This window comes from Meleagris gallopavo, chromosome 4 (genome assembly GCF_000146605.3).
Source record: "Meleagris gallopavo isolate NT-WF06-2002-E0010 breed Aviagen turkey brand Nicholas breeding stock chromosome 4, Turkey_5.1, whole genome shotgun sequence".
Lineage (NCBI taxonomy): Eukaryota > Metazoa > Chordata > Aves > Galliformes > Phasianidae > Meleagris > Meleagris gallopavo.
In genome coordinates this window covers 9,962,733-9,972,384 of record NC_015014.2, presented here as the reverse complement: position 1 = coordinate 9,972,384, position 9,652 = coordinate 9,962,733, and the positions used below count along the sequence as shown (strand labels likewise).

The 9,652-nt window shown below is 40.6% G+C and overlaps 1 long non-coding RNA gene across 2 annotated transcripts in view; it reads left to right on the top strand.

The window, feature by feature from the left end:
- The first annotated feature begins 356 nt into the window (after positions 1 to 356).
- The window catches only part of LOC109367158, a 101,446-nt gene continuing 92,150 nt past the window's right edge, over positions 357 to 9,652 (top strand). For both annotated transcript variants that reach the window (XR_002113952.2, XR_002113950.2), the window contains exon 1: positions 357 to 430. This is a non-coding gene — a long non-coding RNA (uncharacterized LOC109367158). The remainder of the gene's footprint in view (positions 431 to 9,652) is intronic.

Below are 9,652 nucleotides of genomic sequence, written 5' to 3'. Positions count from 1 at the left end.
TTTTTTCCTCTCTTTGTTTAAAAGAAATTTGAAAGCAACTTCCTCAACCAAACCATTATTTGGAGAGGCAGGAAAGGTAAAAACAAACAAACAAACAAACAAATAAATAAGCAAATAAATAATTCAATATATTCTGAACTGAGGTTTTCAGGAAATATGAAGAAAAAAAGATCAATATTGGTCTCAATATACATTGCAAGTGGAATGTAACATTTTGATGTGTAGTGGAAATGCTAAGTCGAGGCTTAGACTGGAACACCTGGTGGGAAGGCAGGGTCAACCCAGGGGAGCTCAGGTGCATGCAATGTTCCTGAGTGACCAGAAGGGGTAGATCCTGGCTCCACCCCTTCCCAGACCTCATTTAAGGGTTGGCAGTGAAAGCTGGAGTATTTCTTCCTGGTGGTCTGAGTGTTCCTGAAGATTTCTGAAGGTGAGTAGGTTTTTTTCTTTTTTTCTTCTTTGTTTCTACTTCCATAGCTGTTGCACTTGGGCTTGTGCTCGCTTGCTGTCTTCTGGGATTTTGCCACCCTGCTATTACTGCTGTGCTTTCCATTCCATTACAGTATGAGAACTTGAAGTGCTTTTCACGGTAGAAGTAGATGTCTCCCTGATTCCTTGGGAAAAGATCACTGATTAAGCACTTGGTGGAAAACAGTGTTCTTTTCACCTCTTTTAACTAGATTTATGCAGAAATTGTTTTTTTGGATTTGAAGGATTACTGTCTTTCCATAGAACAGCTCATGTGAGGTTGAATGTAGATTTTCTCTTCTCCCCCTCTCCCCTTCTACCATCATAGTAAAACAAAGCCTTCTAAGAGTGGCTGCTCCCAGGAGTTCTGAGGAGCTGCCCAGCCTTTGCCTTGGTTTTGCTCTCCACCCCTATACTTCTTTTGCTCATCTGGCACATCCTTGCCAGCACGCACCATAGACTTAAGGTACTTGACTCACACTTCCGAGGTTTTGCTTGTTAACAACAAGCGTGCAGAAGGTAGATCTTACCCGGGTCTGATGGGTAGGAAGCTCCATATGCATTTCATACAGAGTGGCTGAGTTATTTTTTGTTCTTAGACAAATGCTGTAGTTTCAGAACAGCTCAGCTGACTCCAACAGAACTTTTCTGGATTTGTTACAGGGGAACAAGAACAAGACCCAGCACATGAAATAGAGATAACCCTTACTTCTGTAAGGCAAACTATTGGGTTTTTCTTCTTTTCTCTACAATTAAGTTATCTTCATATCCAGAAATAGTGAGAGTTGCATAGGTTAATTACCCTGAAATAGTATTAATTCTAAGGACTGTTATATTCATCAAGAATTTATCTATAAGCACTCGACTAAGAAAGCCAGTACACTCTGGAATTACTTTTACACCCCTACCAAATTTTCCTTTTTAAAAATTAACTGTTTTTTTTTCCTTTCTATCTATATGTGCTTTACTTCTACAATCGCTGGCTGTATTTGGCTCTGATCTAAGATACGGAGGTAGCATGACAGCAGCAAAACAGTAGGACAACTGCGAAGAAATATTAAAGCATAGAGTTAAAGATTTCAAGTGTGGAACTGTAAAAGTAATCCTGGAGCTTCACGAGAGTAAACCCCATTAAATTCAGTGGAATATTTGTATCTATCCCTATGACCCAGAAATAACTGAGGAAGGAGCAGAGTATAGCTCTGAAACCAATCTACCGATAGATAAGCGGATAGAGGTTAGTTCTTGATAAGAATGGGCTTGACTTCTCATATGACCTGATACATGACTAAAATTATTTAAAATATGTTCCTCTTTGAATGAATAATACTTCACTCTTGTGTGGGGTCTGCTGTTGAAGATTTCAGTTTGTGCTAAACAGCTCGATAGGCTAATCTGTCCTAGACACAGAATAAACCAGACAGTGATCTGAGAAATAATTCAAGAGAATATGGTTCCTTCCCAAGGTTTATGACCTTTTCCAGGCCAACAATTTCACCGATTCCAGTTTTTTCCAAGCTAATCCTATGGCACATAAAGGAAAAAAAGGTTTTCCACAGTGCTTCCCCCACACTAAGTCGTCTTGGTCAAAGTGAAGTAAAATTATATTTTATGGCCAGAATGGCACACTGGTGTTGAAAAGCCAGTTATAGCCTGGGACCAAATCTAACTAACTTGTGAGGTCAATGAAGGGGATTATGGATATTTAACAAGTGAGTTGGATCTATGCCAAGATGGTCCCAAAATTATGTGTCAGGTCAGTGAATAATCTGGAACTAAAACCTGTTGCCCTCACCACCAATCACCGTGTACTAGTTATTTTTATTTGTTCCATTTACTTTACAAGGCAAGGCAGAAGAAATAGCCGTTGGCAGAACGTACAGCTCCCTTTAAGCAGTGAACATTATTAGCTCTTAGCTAGTCTATTTGTGTTACGTAAAGTTTCTACAGAACAGGCAGGGTCGAAATCCAAAACATATCAAAGATCAGGAGATGAGAAGTAAGGGACATAATCAGCTAGGCATATATCGAACTCTCCAAAATATTCTTTGTACTACTGCTTTAAATTGCAGTATGGAGAAAAGAATATACCATTAAGCAGCGATGACTTTAGATTAATCACTTACCCTATGCCAGGCTGCAGTATCGTCTGTAGACAAGAGACTGCTATTTTTGAATGGCATCAAATTGTGAATTTAAGCACAGTGGGTAGGAAAATGCTGCAAAGGGTTTTGTAAGCGATTGCTCATCTTTGTAGTAAAATATATCCTTTTTCAAGTCCTGCTGTGACCAGCATAAAAAGATCAGAGGGAGTGTCTGCATGTGGTCTGTCAACGTGTAGGAAACATAAGTAAAATCATTGTCCAATGTAGGCTTGGGTAGGTTACAGGTACCTGAATAAGCCAACACAATGTGGTGCGACAAAGTTATCCTCTAAGTTAAACTTCTCTGAAATAGAGGTGACTAAGACTATATAGTGTTAGCTGATTAGAGCAGGGGTCAGCAAGATTTCAAACAATGGATGTTAGAACTGTATTTTTCCTCTCTAAATTAGAGGAAAAGAGCAACAGGAAGAACTCATCAAACTCCCTCTGAAATCTGGAAGTTTTCCCTTCTTGGGGACGATTGCTACCAATTAGCTGACTGCTGGCATCTTACCTCCATGATAGACAAGAGCTCCTTGCTTCTAGTGCAGAGCCATACACCAGCCCCACTTTCAGATGCTTCCTTTGTGCTGCTACACCTTCCTAAGTAGCACATACATACGCTATTCAGAGCTGCTTGTTTGATTTCTTGAGCAGTGATTTTTTTTTTTTTTCAGACCTAGATTTTGCCAGAAAGTGTTTGATGTGGTTAATCTACTGTTACTAGCAAGAACATTTCTCCTGATGCATGGATGGAGTATGGTGAAAGACAGATGTGTTCTGCAAGCCTTTAGTTAGTTTATCTCAGTTAGGTCCCTGGTGGTTACCCTGCAGGAAGAAGAGAGGGTTGAAACATCATGGCACAGGGCAGCAGGTTCCAGCTTTCTAATGTTTTGTTAGTGTGCATGTCAGATACCCACTGAAAAGCTGTGAAATTTCCCATACCAATTTTATTTTTTATGCTCACACGCTGTTCTGTGCTGCATATATTAGACCACTGGAGGTCTAAGTTAAAGTAAAATAATGCTGCTGAACACCGTGACGGGCTTGCACAAATCATGCCTTCAGTTATCAGCTCCTCCTGTTATGCAGGTCTGAAGCCACTCCCACTGCCAACGGGAATGGCCAGCAAATGGAAGAAAATGCAATTTCTAAAAATGATTATTTTGTTGGTGTTCACACTTAATTTATGTATGATCTTTTTCAAGCTATAAATACCTATTTTTTCTATGGGAGAGGGTACATGTTAAAATTGCAGTTGAAATGATTTCCTTTAGTTTTCAAGTGTTTAGTTTTCTTTAGACAAGTGTGGTACCTTGTTGGGCTCCTCTTGCTGTGAATTTGCAGGGCATACATTAGAGGATTCTGTCTATGCAGCTGCCAAAGAAAATGCATATTAAATGAGAAAGATTTCACATAATCATTTTATCAAGTTACCAGTGATAAGGTATCATAGCTTGCTGCTTCGTGCTGGCAGGCATTTATGCATTTTCAGTTTTTTAGATGCTGCAAACGGAGCCAAAAGCTATTTCAAAGGAGGAGGTGAACTGCTGTGTGAACTACACCACCACAGTGCTCTAAAGACTTCATTTTCCATTGCATCAAGCCTTTTAATTTTCACCCTGCAAAGTAAATAAAATGCTATCGTTGTTTGAGAGAAAGTTATCTTCAACATATAGGGATGTAAATTAATTACACCAGGGGAGGGCAATGTAAATGTGAACTCAGCTGTTTTCTGCCAATTCTTTCCTTTGGAAAATGAGAAAACTGGCAACAGCTGCCCATTGGCAGGGGGACTTTTTAGGCATTGCTGTTTGAGAAGACACAGTTCTTGCTTTGAATGGTGAGGTAAGAAAAAATAGAGGATTACATTGAGAAGAAAATTAGATTTGTTGGAGTTTTTGGAAGGGTTTTAAGTAAGATGGATATTCTGTTTGTAAATAGAGAATTGTTGCAACTTTCTCTTAAGAGAGGGAAACAGATAGTCTGTATTTTAATTTCAGGGGGTGTTTGTGGGGGGAATATGTGCCATAGAGCTGCATTTCTGACTGTTTGAGAAATTTTCTATTATTTCTTTATTTTTCCTGCCTGTCAATAACATGCTTTAAATCAGGCTTGATCCTTGAAATTCTGCACTTAAAGGGAATTTGGGATTTCTGCAATAGCAAAACCCTGTTAGGAAATAGGGAATGCTGTATTGCCTATGTTTCAGCTTGTCCAATGACTTTATTGTTTCAGACAATAAGCTAACTGCTGGCTTGACCTTCCACCTTCTGTCCCAAAAAAGTGTTGCCAAAAGATATTCAAGTATTTTTGTCTTTTGAGATGAACAGAGCGGTGTAATTTATTTATTTATTTGGCAGAGGTTAAGCATCCAACATCTAGTAATAAGGCTTTTGGCCTGAAAGATGGCAAACAGCAGCGATCCTATTAAAAACTGTGGCTTCTGCTTTGTGTAAAGGCCAGTAGAAAGCCTGCTGAGTTTGTACTAATAGAAATAAAACAGTAAGTCAGTAGCTGCCTTTTATGCTGTGTAGTTGCTTATGTGGGTGCAACATTAGCAAAAAATGACATCTTTTTTTTTTTAAGGTCTGCAGCCTCCACAGTCTATAATACTGAATGTGAATATGTCTGTCCCAGAGAATATGATTGTGTTTAGGCCAGGGCATTGTTGTCAAATGAGGAAGATGACTTGATGCAGTGGCTCTGCAAGCTTTGAGATAGCTCATGTGATGTAACTTTAAAATAAAACCACTCCATTATCATGTTTTGAGCAGTTGAGGAAGCTTATTGTCTCATACAAATATGATGTTTCCAAGGTTATATTAATGATAGAGTCGTGTTTGCTGTCCTGTGGAACTCTGGTTGTTACTGTTTGTTTTCCTCTTTTTTTTTATAAAACATAGAAGAAAAACCAAAAAGAACAACAGAAAACAATAAAACGAATTGCATGACAATAAATTAAGAGCTTCAGAAAAAAGGCCATTGGAAAAAAAAAAAAAGACAAGAGTTCTCTTTCTGGAATATTTAAGACTGACCTTTTCCCAACTTCAGGGGGAACAAGTGAAATTACTGTCCAGATGGATGCTGATGATATGTATCTTAAACCCTGTGCATGGAACAACATCTGAGTTATGTAACTTTGTTACAATCATTCCCTGCTGGTACCACAAACAATAAATACTGCAGTGGTGTAAAGGAAGCAAATCTATCTATCTTTCAGCAGGAGGTGCAGTTCATGCAGCACAGAACTTAGTTTTGGTGGGGAGTTTTTTTTTTTTATTATCTGCATTACTACTCATTTGTTAATCAGTATGCAGTCTGATGCTAACTCCGTGGTCTTTTTGCCTATGCTTCTGGGTTGTTTTTGATCGCTGCCTTTTGATGAAGTTTGCAGTTGTTCTGGATAACTGAGGAAGTGTTCTACACTTCAGTCTTTTCTAGCAAGATATGCCTGCTCGCCTCTGCTTTATTAGCTATGCAGCTGCTTCTGTTTTGGGCATTACGTGTTGGCCTGTGTAGGCCCCTCTGCCCTGTAATCCCGGCACAATGGATCGTACTCACAGAACAAGCTGTAAAGTCAAAATATTGGTTCACTCAGCACTTCATATTTTTTTCTGTTCCCTCATAGTACCTGGTTCAGTCCTCTTGCTTCTTTTGCAGTTTAATAGCCGTGTTGCAATGCGTATACTGGGTATAAATCACCATTAAATCAGCAGGGTAACTTTTTGCAAACATTTATCATCAGTGTAAGTAACAAGGTGTGAGGCACTGACAGCCAAACTGTAGTTCACGGTCACTGATTCTCTGTTTGTTAAGAGCCTGACAGAGTTCACAGACTTCAATTCCATGCAGTAATCTACAGTGACACTTGGGCAGGAAGCTGTACCAGCCAAGTTCAGTCTTGCTTTGGATGTGTTTTTGGTAGTTTTCATTTGGTGCTTTAGGTTCTGGTTCAGTGCCAGGAGCATCCTTGGGTGTTTCTGGCAGGGTTGTTGGCTGTGCTTTATGAGGAGGATGGTGGCTTTAAGGGCTGTCTGTTATCAGCTACTAGTAACGTAATAACAGTTTATGCTTTTGTTAAGATTTGTTTCTTGAATTACTACTTCGTGGTCAAAGAAGTTTTTTGTTTGCTGTGTTATGGCTGTTACAGAGAAGCAATGCAATTATCCTACACAGCCACTCATTCTGGCTTTCCAGTGTGCTTAGATCTTTACCCTAGCCACGCCTTAAAAGGTGTTTCACTTAGGAATGCCGATTACTTGAGGTAATTTTCAGCCTCCCTTTGCTGCTGTGCCTGTATCAAACTACTCTGCATCTTAAAAAGATTAGTATGACAGACCCAACTACATGGTGCATGTCAACCCCTTTCCCTTGCTAAACAGGAATAACGATGATCAAATAGAACACAGAAAGGTTCTTGGAAGCAAACGATTTTGCTCACCTAAATGTGCTCTGAGCAAAGGCCTATAACACTGAAGTTTTCTGTTTTCCCTTGCTGAGTTTTTTTGCCTTTCCTTAAAACTTTGGTATATTTCCATGAACCCTGTGTGTTGGGAGACTCAGATTGTACGCTGCAGCTTCTCCACCAGAGAGAGACTGCTCGAGCTGCTGACAGACCTTTAAATCCTACTTCTTTTTTTCATCCTGGAGTTAGTGATGTAGTGTCCTCTTTGATCCTGGGCCTTGGCCTGGAAATAGTAAGCCTTGCTAGCTGGATTGGAGCAGAGCAGGGATATTCCACTGTAGCTCCATATGTTGTTCCCCTGAGAAGCCCTCAGTCTGTCACAGTTGAATTTCTTGTTTCCTCCTTCACCTCCTTATCCTCATCTTCTCTACTGAGCGAGAGACCCTCAATTTGATTCTACGCTCAAACAGAAAATCAAACCAGGAAGCTTAGCTATACTTAATGTTTATAAGATGTAATACAAGAGGTCACGTGTAGGAGTAGGGGTGATAGTTGCTAGGCTTGCAGAAAAGGAGAGACTTTCAAAGAAGCATTATTTGATTTGGAAAATATTTTTGGGGTAATACCAGTAAACAAGTAATAGGAAGACTGCCTCGGTAGGTGTTTGCTTTTGATTATTCTGCTACTCCAGTTGTCTATTAAAGGCTGGGCTTCAGGTGCTGCTTTCCAGACGCCAGAATGTGTTGAATTTCACAGCCAAGTGGCTTCATTAGGGTAGTGTCTCATGCTCTGATGGTGCAAATTTGCACTGCTTTTTTGGAGAATGCTTTTATGGCTCGTCTGATGCTTTCTGATGCATTTATTATGAAGCACAGGTATATGTAGGTTAAAATTTTCAAGCCTGGATGGATGTAGTTAGGTGTTTAAAACCTATACCTAAGCCCTTAAAATTGTATTTTCAGAGGTAGTGAGTACTGAAATATATTTGGAGTTGTTTGGGCTCAATACTTCTGAACATTAGATGTTATTTTTATGCATAAGTGTAATTTCAAGCTCTGGAAACTTTGACTGCATGATGAGTTATAAACTATACAACAACTTCAAAACATTTCAGAGGAGGGATAAAACTCTTCTGCTTTTCAGTGGGGTAAAGAAGACAGGCGAGTCTTCTGAACAGGCGTCTTTTAGTGATATTTTGTCTTATCATAGAAGTGTAATCTAAAAATCTGACTGCTTCCTTCCTGTGCTCTGCAGCATGACCTGCTGTACAACAAAGCCTCGCTCGAGAAAAAAGTGTACGGTCAAGATATTGTTTTGATAACAGCTCCTTGTAAGCTGCAAGCTATTAAGGTTTCATTACTGAAATAACTAAGCAGGTGCTTCTGTAGCACATCTAAGAGCATTTCATTTGGAGAGAAACTGCAGAGCAAACCTGAATTGTATTCAGTTCTTCAGTGAGCACAGAGAAAGAGATGGACTGTAGAACTCCATCTAGCAAGTTCTCCTTGTTTCCTGCCTACCACGTCCCTTGTCTTTAGCACTCTGATATCAGCTCATACACTAGCAGGATCTTTTGTACTGCTTATTATACAATGGAACATTAAAAATGGAACGAAAAAGCAGATGATGAAGAAATTACTGTTGTCAGAAGCAAAATGAAGTTCATGAGGTAATCAGACTCGTCCAAATTTTAAGTGGAGTTTCACTTCATTACAATGGCTTGTTCAGTGTCAGAGTGATTCTGCAAATGCTTATGGTTGAACAGCTTTACCAAAACGTGTGGTCCCATCAAGCTAGATCTTTATCCATTGCTTTTTAATGCTGAAGTATTTAGACCTGACCAACTCTCGTGTGTCTTCTCAGGCTTTTCCTTTCTATTTCTATTTAACTTAAAACATAATTATTTGGTAAGCTCCCCCATTCTGCTTCCAACTTTGTGTAACTCGTCTTGACTTAAATCTTTTGGAACTAATTTATTGTATTGTCCAGGTAACTGTAGGTGACTACAGTAGGCAATAATGAATATTTTGATGGAGAGAACTCAAACTGAACACTGCATAAGGTGTTACTGACCGGGCTGAAATCATCTCGTGTACATTGGCTTCATTTGTTTTTGTCTATAGTGGCATGGGAAGTGCTTATACAGCTTCACTCCCAGATTGAATCACAGAATGGCCTGGGTTGAAAGAGACCTTAAGGATCACGAATCTCCAACCCCCAAATCGGGTCCAGCTGTGGTGCGGAAGTACTCTGGGTAGCACCAGCTCAAGACAGAAGCACTAGAATTCATTTAGAGGAGAAGCCAGGTATTTATTAGCCCGGCCCAGAGGGCTCTGCCGCGCTCCGGGGATGCCCCGAGGCTGCTCTGAAGAGCACACGGACTGCGAAGCCCGCTTATGCCCAGCTGAGCAGCGATTCTCCCGCCTCGAGAGCAGTGCGGAGCGCGAGACGAAGCCCTCGAGGCGCCTCGTTGCAGCGAGGGGCTTCTTCCTTCCCTCCGCCCCAAACTTCTGAAGGCTCTGAGCACGAGCGCAGCGACTCGCCCCGCTTCCCGCTCCGGGCGCGGGAAGTGACAAACGCTTCCCCGTCGCGCCCGGGTCGCCCGGCTGATGGAGGCGGAGTCGCTCCGCCA